Below are 16,297 nucleotides of genomic sequence, written 5' to 3' on the forward strand. Positions count from 1 at the left end.
ACCCTGCCCTGTACAGCTGCCTTAAGCTTCCTGAATGGCATCTCTGCCTCTTCACCTCATTAACATCAGGACTTGTTGTACCCACCCCACCCCCACCCCCACCTCCCAACCCCTGTCACATTCAGGAATTTGCTTCCATATAGAAAGCCACCGTGATCATAGGATCATGGAATTTACTTACCTTCTCTTGGGGGGTCACAGTTGTCTACTTCCTGTTGTCTAATGTGTTTTCTAGTTGTTTATCATGGAAAGGAAATTATGGAGCCTGAAACTCCCTCATAGCTGACACTTTTGTCCAATTTTAATTTACTTTGATATTTTGCATTAGAAAAATTATGAAGAGAAAAACAAATAATAATTTATGAAAAAGATTATGGGATTAGGTAACTTATTCATTTTATATTTGCAACATAGAGATTACTAGGCTGAAAAAACACGTAAATAGAACTGTATCGTGTTACATTTTATGTGCATCTAATCAGCCTCCTAGAGCTAGTCCACTTCTGTGACAGGATAACATGACTGCTATTTGTTTACTAATTTATAAAATGTCTCTAAAATAAATACAATATGGATCATACATGAAGTTATTAATTTTATATAAATGAATTTTTATATAATTCACATAATGATGTTATTCTGCATGTAATTTATACTTACAAGTTATATATCTAAGACATCATTGAGCACTTGCATAATTCCTTATACAGCAAAATAGCAAAGTAATTATACTACCACCTAACCTCTCCTCCTCAAATACTTTTTATTATTTTTGGAAAATGTCAATTTAAGGTACTTTTATTCTTATGACAGTAATGCTTACTTCTCAAGAATTTTGGAAGTTGCCTAGAATTAAAAGACTAGAATGAATTTTTGTTATCAGCCACTCAAAGTCTCTCCTATTGTGGTAGATAGATAGATAGATAGATAGATAGATAGATAGATAGATAGATAGATAGATAGATAGATAGATGTTCAAATAGCTGCTCATTATGACATAAATACCAGTACTCAGTTACAAAATTCAAGGCACATTAAATTGCTTTTAAGTGAATAAGTGAGTAGTTTTCAGTTAATTTAAGACAGAAATGGTTTTGATGATTTCCTCATAAGAGGAATGCTCCATTCTGTGGCAATAGAAAATCAGTTTGCCACAGAGCAGTCTGATTACATAGACAAGCCTTATGAAATGCCCCATGTGATTTTAAGTGCAGTGTAGAACTACTGTGGTAAACAGCCAGTAAACATTTTAAATTAAATTAAGAAGCAATCTGTCAGAAATTTAAAAATGTACTTTTCAGATCCACTGTTCAACACAATAAGTGTGTCATCTCAATTCACTAGGGATATGAATCACTCCTATTAACTGTTGCCCATATGTTCAACTGCTATGTATTAAATTATCGCAAACTTAGTGGCTTAAAGTAAAAATGTTATTATTTTGGTAATGAATCTACAATTTGGGTAAACTCATAATGGAAAGATGTTCTCTTAACTACACAGCATTACCTACAGACAAACTGGAGGTTAAAATGACATGACAGCTGAGGGCTGGAATCTGTTGAAAAATTATCACTTCACATATCTGATGACAATGGCTGGCTATCAGAGGGGACCTCTCTGAGGCCGTCTGACAAAGTACCTTCAAAATGTCTTTCTATTTGGCTATTTGGCTTTCTCACAACATGTTGGCTGGGTTATAAGAGCGAAGATCCCAAGAAAAGGTGGAGTGCATGGCATTTTTATGACCTGGTTTAAATGTTTAAAGTCATATAACATCACATCTACTGTACTCTATTGATCAAAATAGTCATAAAAGTGAACTCTGTTTCAAGATGAAGTAACTTACATACCATGACTTAAGAAGTAGTGTCAATGTCACATTTTAAGAAGTATGTGTATATGTATGTATAGTATGTTGTAATGAACATTTTTGGAAAATAAAGAGTTTGCTCTCTAGCCACAATTCACATCCCTCTCACATGCAAAACAAAATAAAACAAAACAAAAAGTTCTCAAAGCTCCCAGTTTCATCCTGTCATTTATGGCATTATGTAAAATTTCAGGTTCTCATCATCTGCATCAGATCCATGTGCAAATAAGGTTCATTGCATGTGGTTCATCAGACACAGACCTTTGAGTACAAGTTCTCTTTATTTACATTTTGTGAACTAAATGTAGAAGTTATCCAACATAAAATGGTGGGACAGGCATAGAGAAACTACTAGAGACACTTCTATTTAAAAGTAGTGTGGGAGAGGGAGTGGGGAGCAAACAGCAATTACTGGTCCATAACAATTCTGAAATCTTGCCAGACACTCTTTTCTTGATTAGGGCTTATGCCTGGGAGTGGTTCTTCAGGGCTCTGAACTCTGGCATCCCGGCTCTTAGTCTAGCCTTCTGAGTCATTCTTTCTTTTCCATAAGAAGCAGCATGTGTTTGCAGGGAGTACTTTGAAGTTCCAAAGTCATCTTTCCTTTTGTATAGACACTGTTTCTTTAGTCCGAGCTGACATAATTAATTTAAAAACATTAAGAGCATTATGGAAATCAATGGAAATTTACTCTGGTAAACAAAAAGCATGTGGGATAATAGTTTTAGGATTATATGAAGCCCCACTGCTTAGGAGAGAAGATCTAGAGAGCTCACCTTTCAGATTTTTAGAAGGCCTTTGTCTCAAAAGGTACAGTCCTTGCAAATATTTTATTAAATTTATTCTTAAATATTTTATTTTTGATACAATTATAGGTGTTATTGTTTTATTAATTTAATTTTTCAGTTCATTTCTAGCATATAGAAATATAACTGATTTTTGTCTAATCACCTTATACATGCAACCTTGCTCAATTCACATATTACTTACAGTAGCTGTTTTTAGTCATTAGGACATAATCATGTCTTCTGCAACTAGAAGTGATATGTGTAGTCATATATTTTTTGTAAGTATTCTTAGAGATAGTTTTCAATATTTCATCATAAAATATGGTATTAGTTGTAGTGTTTTGTAGGAGACTTTTATAAGCCTAAAGAAATGTTTTTATATTCGTAATTTTCTCATAGTTTTCATCTGAAATGAACTTTGAATTTGTTAAATTTTTTTCCTCCACGTATCTGTTGATTTTTATTTTCTCCCTTATTTTGTCAATATGGTGAATGCCAGTGATTCTGGATGTCCAATGTTAAACTTTCATTTCTGGGAATAAGCAAACTTGATCTCAATAGAATATCATCTGGATATATGTTGAATTAAATTTGCTAAAATATTTTAAGGAGGTGTCTCTATTCATGGCTGCCATTGATCTGTAATTATAATGTCTTTATTTTTGATAGCAGGTTAATGTTGACCTCATAAAATTATTTGCAAACCAGTTCCTCTTCCTCTGCTTTCTAAAAGAATTTGTTTATATTTGGTACTATGTGTTATGTAAATAGTTAAAAGAATTCACCAGTGAAACCATGTGGTCCTTGTGTTTACTCTGGGGAAGGATTTAATTATTAATTAACTGTCTTGAATTTATATAAAGCTATTTATATTCTTTATTTCTATTTCACCTTAAATCAGTTTTCGTAATTTCTGTCTTCCAATAAATTAGTTCATTTTACCTAATTTATCAAAATTAATTACCTTAAAATGTTTACAATACTTTCTTAATATACATTTAATATCTGTAACATCTACAGACATATCCCTTCTTTCATTCCTGATATTGGGAGGTTTGTGACTTCTTTCTTTGTTCATGATCAGGAGTTTATCAATCTTACAAATCTTTAGGAAAGAAAAATCTTTTGGATTCATTGAGTTTCTCTATGTCCATTTCCTATTCGATTACATTCTACTCTTATTTCTATCATTTTCTTCCTTCTACTTATTTTGCCTTTGATATACACTATTTTTTTCCATACACTTCCTTGTGGTGGAAACAAATTATTGATTTTTAGACCTTTTTACTCAAGTCAAATACAAACATTTAAAGTTGCAAAATTTCCTCTAAGCTCTGCTTTAGCTGTATCTCATGATTTTGATATGTTGTGTTATTGTTTCCAATTTTCAAATTATTTTCTAATTATGCTTGTATCTTGTTTTTTGACAACGGACTATTTAGAGTGCATTCTTTTTTTTTTTTTCCAGTTTTACTGAACTATAATTGACATAGAGCACTGTGTAAGTTTAAGATGTACAGCGTAATGATTTGATTTACATACATCACGAAATGATTACAACAGTGAGTTTAGTGAACATCCATCATCTCATATAAATACAAAAGAAAAGAAAGAGAAAAAAAATTTTTTCTTGTGATGAGAACTCTGTGATTTCCTGTCTTAACAACACAGAGCAGTGTTATTTGCATTAATCACATTGTACATTACATCCCTATTATCTTACAACTGGAAAATTGTGCATTCTTTAATCTCCAAATATGTCAGGATTTTTCAGATTCTTTTATCTTACTGATTTTTATTTACCTATGAATTGGAAAGCATACTGTTTGTGATTTAAATCTTCTTGTATTTATGAAGATGTGTTATTGCCCAGAGTGCGGTCTTTTTTGTGTGTGAATGTTTTATATACATCTGAAAAGGATATTCTGATGTTATTGGGTGAAGTGCCCTATAAATGTCAATTATTAGTAGTATTGTTCAAATCTTCTATAAGCTTGGTAAGTTTCACTTTAGTTATACTATCAAATACTAGGAAGAGTATTAAAATATTCACATCTAATTTTGGATTTTTCAATTTTTCCTTCAGTTCTTGTTGTTTCAAATATTTTAAAGTTTAGTTATGATGTCCATACATACATATTTAGAATTGTTTTGTGTTCAAGATGAACTGAGCCTTTATTATTAGGAAATATCCATTTATAGCCCTGGCAATACTACTTGTTTAAAGACCATTTTGTCTGAAGTTAATATAGGACCTGGAATTTTTTTTTCATGGAACTGCATATTCCATCATTTTACTTTTAACATCTCTGTATCTTTATATTTAAAGTGAGCTCCTTGTAGACAATGTATGATTGGGTCTCATGTCTTTATCTAGGCTATATTCGCTACTTTGTTTTTTTGAGTGTTTAGGACATTTACATGTAAAAATTACCAACCGTTATAGGCTTTAAATCTTGCTATTTGTTTTTTAAAGCATGGAAGAAAACCTCTAAAACCTGCTATTTGTTATTGTTTTTTTGTCTCTAATCTCTTTTTCTTCTTTGTTGAATTTTTAGTTGAATTGAGTTCATAATCAATTATTATTTATCTCTCCTATTGGCTTATTGTTTATAACCTTTTTTTGAAATTTTTAGTCATTACTCTACAGCAGGGGTTGTTAACTATGGCCTTGAGATGGCAGTGTGGTTTGCAGATTAAGTTTTAAAGGAACAGAGCCAAACACATTAGTTTACATATTGTCTCTGTAGTTGTCTAAGGATGCTTTTGTGCTACTCTGCCAGAGTTGAGTGGATAAGACAGAGAATGATTGGCCCGCAAGCCTAAAGCACTTACTGTCTAGCCCTTTGAGGGAAAGTTTGCAGACTCCTATCTAAAGGTTTTCAACATGCATCTTTAATTTATTTGGGCTGGCCAAAAACTTCGTTCGGGTTTTCCTATGTTACTTCCTTGTAACATCATGTCAGTTCAAGTATAATGTAACAAGCTTTCACCTGTACATACTCCACCCGATTCTTTGTGCTGTTTTGTCAAATATCTTCTTTCTACATGTGTTAAAACTTCAGAGTGTACTTTCACTGAAATTAATTTTCTTTAAACAGTAAATACTTCTTTATGGAATTTTAGAAAATAAGAAAAAATCCTTTTAATTTATCCAAATATTTATTATTTCCAGCATTCTTCATTTATTTTTGCAGATCCAAATTTCCACTTGGTATTATTTTCTATTCCCTTAAAGAAATTCCTGTTTAATTTCTTGTAGTTCAGATCTACTACTAACTCTTTCTCTAAACTTTTGTTTGAATACAAATGTCTTTATTTCACCTTTAGTTTTGAAGGATATATTCTATCAATATAGGATGTTGAAGTAACAAGCCTTTTTTTCAGCACTTTAAAAATATTGTTCCATAATATTTTGACCTGCTTTGCTTCTTGTAAGAAGATTGTGATATTCTTATATTTCTTTCTCTATGTATTATTTCTTTATTCTCTGGCTATTTTTTCAATTGTTTTTACACAATTTGATTATGATATACCTTGGTCTGTTTTTCTTTGTTTTAATCTGTTTTGTGGTCAATGAATTGTGGTCTTCTGTTTTCAGAGAATTTGGTAAAAATTGTTAATATTTCTTTATATATATTTTTTCTAACACTCCACTCTGACTCAAATTGCACATACATTTAATTACCTGATATGGGATTCTTGATAACTTGGGTTTTTTTTCAGTCATTTTACTCTTTGTAATTCAATATGGATATTTTCCACTTATACATTGTCAAGCTCAACTATCTTCTTTTCTTATGCAATGTCTAATCTGCCATTAGCTTCATCAAGTATATTTTTCATCTGAGAGATTGTATTTTTCATTTGTAATAGGATTTTAAAAAGTGTTCTATGTGCCTTTTCAATACAGTTGACCCTGGAACAACACAGGTTTGAACTTGCACGGGTCCACTTATACTGAGAGTTTTTTCAATTGTAAATACTACACGATCTGTTGTTGGTTGAATGTACAGATATGGAACCACAGATGCAGAGGAACTGCATATACTGATGCCTGACTATAAGTTAGTTATATGTGGCTTTTCAACTGCTCTAGAGTGTCGGTGCTCCTAATCCCCAAGTTGTTCAAGGGTCAACTGTATATTGAGTTTTTCTCCAAATCCTGGTGCATGTTTATACTAGTTCTTTTAGAGTTGTTGTTTGCCAGTCCATCAACTCTATTCTCTGTGCATCTGCTTCTGTTGGCTGATTTTTCTTCGTTCTGGGTCACATGTTCCTGCTTCCTTTCATGCCTAGTAATTTTGATTAAATGCTGATCATTGCGATTATAACTTTGAGTGCTTGGATCTTATTGTGTTCTTTTAAGGAATATTGGATATGTTTTTGCAAGAAGCTAATTAACTTATGGATCAATTCAGTAATTTTAACCATTGTTTTTTAAGCTTTGTTAAGGTAGGTTTAAAGTAGCCTTTTTACTCTAGCCCTCCTACTCAGGAGTGAGCTATCTGGAACCCCTATTGTATAGCCTGGATATATCATGATGTCTCTCCTCTATAGTTTATTGAAACTCAGTAGTCTTTCAGGCCTGGAAAACTCTTGGAATTGTTCAGTTTACTTCTCCTCAGAAATACTTTTCCTGGTCTGCTGCATTTCATCCAACATATGTGCAGATAATTCTTTAGTAACAGATTCAAAGGGATTCTTATGCAGAGATGTGGAGGTGTTTCTCAGAGTAAGTCCCACCTCACCCATATTCTTCCCTATAAATTCCAGCTGACTCATGGTCTGTAAAGTTGAATCTGTTTTATTCAATTGTGCAATACCAAAATGCTCTACTTGGTCTCATCTCCCCATTCTACTGTCTAGAATTTACTTCCAGAAAAGAAAATCCAAGTGTATCATAAATATCACCTCATTTGATTCGATTTTATTTTGGAATTATAGTCTTATGCTGCATGGAATCTAATGCCTGAAAACTGCTGTTTCATATATAGTGTCCAGTTTTCCAGTTCTTTATGATGAAAAGGCAGTAACATGGACAGCAGTAGAAATTATACTTCACTGATTTCTATTCATTCCTTTATTATTTTCTTCTTTCCAGACTAAAAATAATGCTCTTATTTTTCTAACCTCTTGAGTAAAAACTAGTTTGATTTTAAACTTGCTTTTTTTCTAATTATTGTATTTATAGGAAATTTCCCTTTCATTAATTCTTTTTTTTTTTTTTTAAAGCAGCAGTTGCAGACCTGACTCTTTTTTTTTTTAAAGGGAATGCTATTTATTTATTTATTTATTTATTTTATTATTTATGGCTGTGTTGGGTCTTCGTTTCTGTGCGAGGGCTTTCTCTAGTTGCGGCAAGCAGGGGCCACTCCTCATCGCGGTGTGCGGGCCTCTCACTATCGTGGCCTCTCGTTGTGGAGCACAGGCTCCAGACGCGCAGGTTCAGTAATTGTGGCTCATGGGCCCAGTCGCTACGCGGCATGTGGGATCTTCCCAGACCAGAGCTCGAACCCGTGTCCCCTGCATTGGCAGGCAGACTCTCAACTGCTGCGCCACCAGGGAAGCCCCCTTTCATTAATTATTTTAGCTTAATCTCAAAATTCTATTATTTCATTATCATATCAATTCAAAATATTTTAAAATTTCTCTTTTACTTCTTAGACTCAACTTATTTTATGTTTGTTGTTGAATTTCCACATATTTGGGCATTTTTCTAGTTAACTTTTCATTATTGAATTTGACTTTAAATCCTGTGAACTTGGAGGAAATATTTGAATGAATTCAATCTTTTCTAATTATTTATACTTGCTTTGGAGCCCAATATGTGGTCTATTTTTGTGAATGCTCCACATACACTTGAAAAAAATATGTATTCTACAGTGTTTGATGTGCATTCTAAAAATGTCAATTATGTCATTTGTTAAGATTCACTGCAAATCTCCCATATTCTGATTATTTTTGTTATCTTCTCATTATCTCAGTAACTAAAACAGTTGTTTTAAAAGCTTTAAACATGACTGTAGATTTGTCTATTTCTCCTTTCATTCTGTCAATTATTCAAGTATTTTTAAAGTATATCATTGAGCATAAACAATTTAGGATTATTATTTTACTATATTGGTTTGTCTTTTAAAATTTTGTATTGTACTTCTTTTTTAATTGAAGTATAGTTGATTTACAATGTTGTATTAATTACTCTTGTACAACAAAGTGATTCAGTTATACATTTTTAAAAATATTCTTTTCTACTATGGTTTATCATAGGATATTGAATATAGTTCTCTGTGCTAGACCTTGACCTACAACAGTAGGGCCTTGTTGTTTATCCATTCTATATATAATAGTTTGCATCTGCTAACCCCAACCTCCCACTCCATCCCTCCCCCAACACCCTCCCCCTTGGCAACCACAGGTCTGTTCTCTATGTCTGTGAGTCTGTTTCTGTTTCATACATAGGTTCATTTGTGTAATATTTTAGATTCCACATATAAGTGATATCATGTGGCATTTGTCTTTCTCTTTCTGATTTACTTCACTTAGTATGATAATCCATTGTCCATCCATGTTGCTGCAAATAGCATTATTTCATTTTTTTTTTTATGGCTGAGTAGTATCCCATCGTATATATGTACCACATCTTCTTTATACATTCCTCTGTCAGTGGACATTTAGGTTGTTTCCACGTCTTGGCTATTGTCAGTAGTGCTGCTGTAAACATAGAGATACGTGTATCTTTTTGAATTAGAGTTTTGTCTGGATATATGCCCAGGAGTGGGATTGCTGGATCATATGGCAAGTCTATTTAGTTTTCTGAGAAACCGCCATACTGTTTTCCATAGTGGCTGCACCAGCTTACATTCATACCAACAGTGAAGGAAGGTTCCCTTTTCTCCACACCCTCTCCAGCATTTGTTATTTGTAGACTTTTTAATAATGGTCATTCTGACCAGTGTGAGGTGGTACACCATTGTAGTTGTGATTCGTGTTTCTCTAATAATTAGCTATGTTGAGCATATTTTCTTGTGCCTATTGGCCATCTGTAGTATTTTGTCTTTTTATACACACAAAATTATAGTGAGTGAAAAAAGCTAATGCCAAATGTTATTCATTTACATACTTGAAATGACAAAATTTTAGAAATGGAGGACAGACTAGTGGTTGCTAGGGAAAGTGTGGGGAGGGATGGAAGTAGGTGTGACTATAAAAGTGCAACATGAGTGACCCTGGTTGAGATATTGTAATATAGTTTTGCAAGATGTTACTAATGGGGGAACTGAGTAAAGCATATCTGAGATCTCTCTGTATTATTTCTTACAATTGCATGTGAACTTATAATTATCTCAAAATAAAAACTTTAATTAAAAACTTCCTCCTAACATTTTAAAATGATAACAGTGACCTCTATATTTTAAAAAATTCTAAATTTATATATTTTATTTGCTTTTTCTTTCATCAAGAATTTTTTGAAAATTACATAATTGTTTTTATACTTAAGTTGATTTTTTTGAAGATAGCAATTCACAGTGCTTCCTTTTTGTGACTTTTTTATATTTAAGAATAGGAATTGTTCTCCCCCAGAATAGGAATTATTCTTCTACTCCCTAATTCTTAATTCTGTTGCTGGATTAGAATTTAACCTGTTGTGAATTAAAAGTAATACATATGATTACTAGAGATTGGCAGTTGGTCATAGGGAACACAGCAATTTATTGATGTTTAACTACCAGTTGTTTAGTGAATAACTTGTGATCTTGAAGTGAAAATTGGTGTTTATAATATAAAATATTAGCTTTATGTTATTTTCTATAGTCTCTCTAATGCAAAAACTAATTAGGTGGTATTTATGCCCTAGGGGAAGAAAAGCAAACAATTGCTTTGATATGTCTCTGTCTTGAGATTTTGCACATTTTATATATAGTAGTAGTGTACACTGCTAAGCGTTCATGGAAATCCTTTTCCTCTAATTCTGGGCTCATAATTAGATTACATTTCCAGGATCCCTTGTAGTTAGTTCTTGTCATGTTGTCAAGTCTGCTGAATGGAATGAGGGTCGACAAAAGTCAACTTTATCATTTCAAGGTCTGCCCCAGTTTCTCCTCCCCTGGCATGGTGCAAAAGATCAGTGGAGGACACAAAGGCTCTAGTCATTGGCAGGTCCATGGGATGGAAAGAAGCCAAGTTCCTGAGTGACCAGAAGGAAGACTGCCTACAAAGTACAAACATCAGCATTAATCACTGAATGAGCTGAAAATTACTTTGTTTTATGCTGCTCATATTTTTAGAGGTTTTTTTTTTTAAGCAGTCAGTTTTACACTACTACAATTACATTATATTTTTGTTTAACTTTGTAAGAAACTGATTTTTTTCTCCCAAAGTGGCCAAGTCGCTTTGCTTTTATACCAACAATGTGTGCTGTCTTCAGTTGTTCCATATCCTTGTCAATACTTAGCATTGTCAGTCTTTTCAGTTTTTGCAGTTCTAATGGGTGTGTGGTTGCATGTCATTATTCCTTTTAACTTTATATTGCTTTATTAAGTAATTATTTTATATTATATATTTTTCATGTGCTTCTTTGCCATCCATATACCTTCTTTTTTGAAGTGTCTATTCATATTTTTTCTCCTATTTTATTAGGTTGCTTGAAGTACTACTGAGATGTAAGAGTATGACTAGTGTATTTTGAACACAAATACATTAGTAGATATATATTTTACAATTTTTTCAGGTGTGTGACTTGCATCTTCATCTCTTAGAAGTGTTTTTATTAGAAAAGTTCCTAATTTTGATGAGACCCTTATGAATATTTCTTTTATAATTCCAGTATTTGTATCCTATCAAGGACGTTTTTGCCTAACCTAAAATCACTAAGATTTTTCTCCTATGTTGCCTTTAAAGGTTTTACAGTTTTAACATGTAAATTCAGGTATATGATCTATATGAATTAGTTTTTGTATGTGGTAAGAGGTTGTTTGTTTGTTGTTTCTTTGCATAGGGAAATCCAAGTGTCCCACCTACACTATGGAAAAAATTCTTTCTTGCTCATTGAATTGACATGTGCATCTACTTATAAGTGAGATATTTCTGGACTTTGTATCCAGTTCCATTTATCTATATATTTCTTGCTTATCCTTTTGCCAATATTGCACTGTGCTGATTACTGTAGTTTTATAATATGTTTGAAATTGGGTGATGTAAGTACTCAGCTTTATCTTCCTTTTCAAAATTGCTTTGGTTATTTTATATGTATATAAATATATATATAAATATATAAATATATATATAAATATATATATATATATATATATATAACAATTGAGTTATCATTTTCCACTTTAAGAACACCTGTTGTGAATTTAATTTAACTGGAACTTCATTGAATCTGTAGAACATTTTGGGGAGAAATTACATTTTAAACATATCAAATCTTCTGAGTAATGAGCATGAGATATGTCTCCATTAATTTAGATCTTTTAAATTTCTCTGAGCAATATTTTATGATTTTCATTGAATTGGTCTTTGGTGTTGGTTTAAATGGTATTGTAAATGGTATTTACTTTAAATTGAATTTCATTTCTATTTTCTTAATTAATAGTTATATAAAAATAATGGGTTTTACATATTAAAATTGTATCTTGTGTCCTTGGGTAACTCATATTATTTCCAGTAGCTGTTTTGAGGATTCCTTATCATTTTCTACAGAATTGATAATTTTCTTCTATAAATAAAGGTAGTTTCTCTCTTCTTCTATCTATATAATTTCATTCTGTACTGAAATAGTTAGAACTCTTAGCACAATATTAAATGGAAGTAATGAGAGGGAACATCCTTGCCTTTTTCCTAATTCTGAGAGAAATGTATTTAGTTTCTTTTCCCATTTTAGACTGTTAAAATTCAAAGTCCAGTAGAGTATTAGGTGTAGGTTCTCCATAAGTTGCCTTTACCAGTTTTTTATTCTTAGTTTTCTATGAGAATTTTATTCAACATAATGAATTCATGTTGAATTTTGTTTCTTTCTTTTCAATCTGTTAATAAGATGAATTAGATTAATTATTATTTTTCTGGGGGAGGATGGAAACTCACTGGTCATAATGTATTTATCCTTTATATACAATTTAACAATATAATTTCATTCAAATAATTTCATGTTTTTAATTATTTTTTATGAAAATGTTTAAAAATTTTTTAAACTTAATAATATTAACATTTAACTTTTGCATGCCTAAAGCATTTTAACAATATATAGAATCAGTAAAAAGAGCAAAACATGGCCAAGTAAAGAGAAGCATACAAAATGTTAAGGATGTGACTACACCTAGATTGGAAATCAAATTTTAAAACATTAACAATAATTTCAACAACAATAACAGTAATAAGGATAATAAACCTTCAAGAAAACACTTAGTCCTTCCCTACAAAGGACACTATGAGAATGAGAGGCACCTTTAGTTCTTCTGAAATAAAAAGTTTTATGTACTTATATTACTGCATTTTTTTCAATTCCATTGCCAGTGCCAGAGAAGTTTGATTTGTAGTTCATGAGGCAGAACAGTGGGCATAAACTTGGGCCCAATCTATGTAATTACAGGATCTGATTAAAGAATTTGTCTAATCTAGATTTATAGGTGTGGTTTTATAATAATTAAAGCAAATAGCATCTTTTGTTTCTCTTAAAAGATATTTTCCCACATGTAATATCCAGTGTTGGCTTCTGCAAAACCCTCTAAACTGCTATGAAAAATGTTTACCTTTTTTTTCTAGTAAGGAAATGAAAGCATGAGTTACAGCACAGTGCCTTTTGGCATATCTTTAGAATTGCATTTACTACGCGGTACCTACAAATCCCTAAATTTGTATGACATCCTTATGTGATTGCAAACTCGTTGAGGACAGGGAACATGCTTTTTTTTTTTTTTAATTTTATTTATTTATTTATTTATTTATTTTTGGCTGTGTTGGGTCTTCGTTTCTGTGCGAGGGCTTTCTCTAGTTGCAGCAAGCGGGGACCACTCTTCATCGCAGTGCGCGGGCCTCTCACCATCGCAGCCTCTCTTGTTGCGGAGCACAGGCTCCAGACGCGCAGGCTCAGTAATTGTGGCTCACGGGCCCAGTTGCTCCGTGGCATGTGGGATCTTCCCAGACCAGGGCTCGAACCCGTGTCCCCTGCATTGGCAGGCAGATTCTCAACCACTGCGCCACCAGGGAAACCCCCATGCTTTTTATTTGTCTTCGTATTTCTAGCACCTAGCACATTGATTGAAAAATATTTTATATTAACAAAGTATGTGAAATGAACTAACTTATTCAAGCTGACTGCTTAAGGCCAACAGTAGAGTTTTTATGCAGGGAGATTATTTCTATATATCCTATGCCAAGTCAACTAACCTTTTAAATGAAAGGAAAACCCTTTCATTATGCTCTTCAGATATTAAGTTATCCTTTAAGATAATTTAATGAATTTTTAGAAGAGGAGATTTTAATTTCATGTGAGATAATGTATCTCTGCCTTAAATTTATTTTGTAACTGAAGCATTAGTTATTTAAATGATTATAGGAGTGTATTTGCAGTTCTTTGCTTGAATGTTTTAATCTGCTGAAATTAATAGGAAATGCACTTTGTGTAATATATATATACATATACATACGAATATTTTTCCAGAATATTCAGAATGCCCACACCACAAGCAGGTAGCTCTCTGGAGACAGGACAGTGCTTTGAAACTGATTAAAATTTTGAGTATTTAATAAAGTGCATAAACATCTAACATTTGTAATGGTCAGCGTAATTAATGTTTCTCTTTTTGTACAGATGTAAGTTTAATGTCTAAGCTAGTTTCTCACCTCGGTTGCTCATAGGTAAAGATTTTCATCATTTGAAAAGAAATCTCACTTGGGGACTGTGCAGTAAATATCATCTATTTTGGTACTCAGCTTTTATTTCAAAATGTTACATTTTCTATTTTGATCTTAGAGACCATAGAAAATATCTCATAATGTTTTAGAGCCTAGGAATAAGAAATATCTATCTTTTGTAACAATGGGAATCCATGGAAAGTGTTTCATTGACTGTTCATTTGTTTGTTGTTAAAGATTGTCAATAAAAGACTCAAAGTGCTTCTTAAGGAATACAGGGGTACAATTGCTTAGAGGTTAGACCATCCAAGTTTGGCTGGAAGTGTTTTCACTTTAGGAAGTAAAACCTTTTCCTACCTTGGAGGCCATCAATGGGAGTGAGATAAATTAGGAAGTGAGCTAACACCAGTTTGAACATCACAGCAGTTTGCTAAGAGACCTGGGTGTCTTTGCTCATTTTTATATGTGGCCATGGCTGGATTCACAGCTTAACTGGTGTGCAGCACCACTAAACAGAGCACTCAACAATCCAGCCAAAGAAGATAATGTCAGGAAAGGAAGAATGAAAGACATTGGGAACCCATAAAAATCAGTGAGAGTGATGCAATTTTAAACTATGCTCTGGATTGTTTTCTAATTGGTATTGCTTCCAGGTTAAAAATGAAAACCTTAAAGTAACCAGGGAGCCAATTAGTGGCAGATAAGTTAGTCTGAATTTTATATAAGGTAGTTAGTTGTCATTATGTGCAGCCCAGAAGTTGTATAGTATTCTACATTATATTTCCCAGTGTCCTTAGTTCCTATTTCATGAGATTCTCTGTATTAAAACTCATTTATTTCATCTACAAAAGCAGAAATCTGTACAAAGTCATGTAGAAAACCGAAACATATTTTCATCTTAAGTATTTTGGACTCATTATCACTTCCTAGAGTCACAGAACTTAATGTAAACATCATTTATTTTGTACTCAGTAAGCTTTTGTTTCAAATGTTACATTTTTCTATTTTGATCTCAGAGACCATAGAAAATGTCTCATAGCATTTTAGAGGCTAGGGATTGACAAATAAATTTATATCTTTTGTAGAAATGGAAATCCATGGAAAATATTTTACTGACTTAATTTCACAACGTGATAATATCTTCTATAACAACTTCATTATATTACAAATGAGAAAAAAAAGACACAAATGTTACAGATAAGCCAGGTTTTCTTTCCTTCAGTTGAGCATTTTTCCTCCCTTCTAATTTTTCTCCTTTCTTCTTATTCAATATTTATTTTATAGGCAGGTTTTTAACTATTATTTATCACAATAATCTTATTTTTTCTTAAATAGTATCTTAGATTATTGATTTTTCTCTCTGCATTTTGTGTGTGTCTGTTCAGGAAATAACCATTCCTTAGTTTTCCTAAGAATGCCTTTTGGGGACAGCAGCCCAGTGAGAGATGACTATAGCATGTCAACCAATGGAAATTATTATGGTTTATCAATGCAAAACTGCTTTTATAATTTCATTCAGATCGAAATGTTGTTATTTATATCTGCATAATTCTCTAATTTTCCACACAGATCTAATTGCAACCCCAGATACATTTTGATCAAATATCAATTTATATTTAGCCTGAGGAAACAAAACACTCAAACTCTATAAATCACAGGAGTGCTAGTATGCCATATGTTTTAGGAATGGTATTGGCAAATGACAATTATAAATTCAAATCTCCATTAATAAACTTCAATATCAGTCTATGAATAATGCAAAATCACATTTCCATTCTAA

At 32.3% G+C, this 16,297-nt stretch overlaps 1 long non-coding RNA gene across 1 annotated transcript; it reads left to right on the forward strand.

Moving 5' to 3' along the window:
* Positions 1-101: 101 nt before the first annotated feature.
* On the forward strand, positions 102-11,933 carry LOC309635911. Its single transcript, XR_014249101.1, has 2 exons — positions 102-907; positions 948-11,933. It is a non-coding gene; the product is annotated as an uncharacterized lncRNA (long non-coding RNA).
* Positions 11,934-16,297: the final 4,364 nt, after the last annotated feature.

Source organism: Balaenoptera borealis (genome assembly GCF_965194805.1).
Source record: "Balaenoptera borealis genome assembly, chromosome: 10".
Lineage (NCBI taxonomy): Eukaryota > Metazoa > Chordata > Mammalia > Artiodactyla > Balaenopteridae > Balaenoptera > Balaenoptera borealis.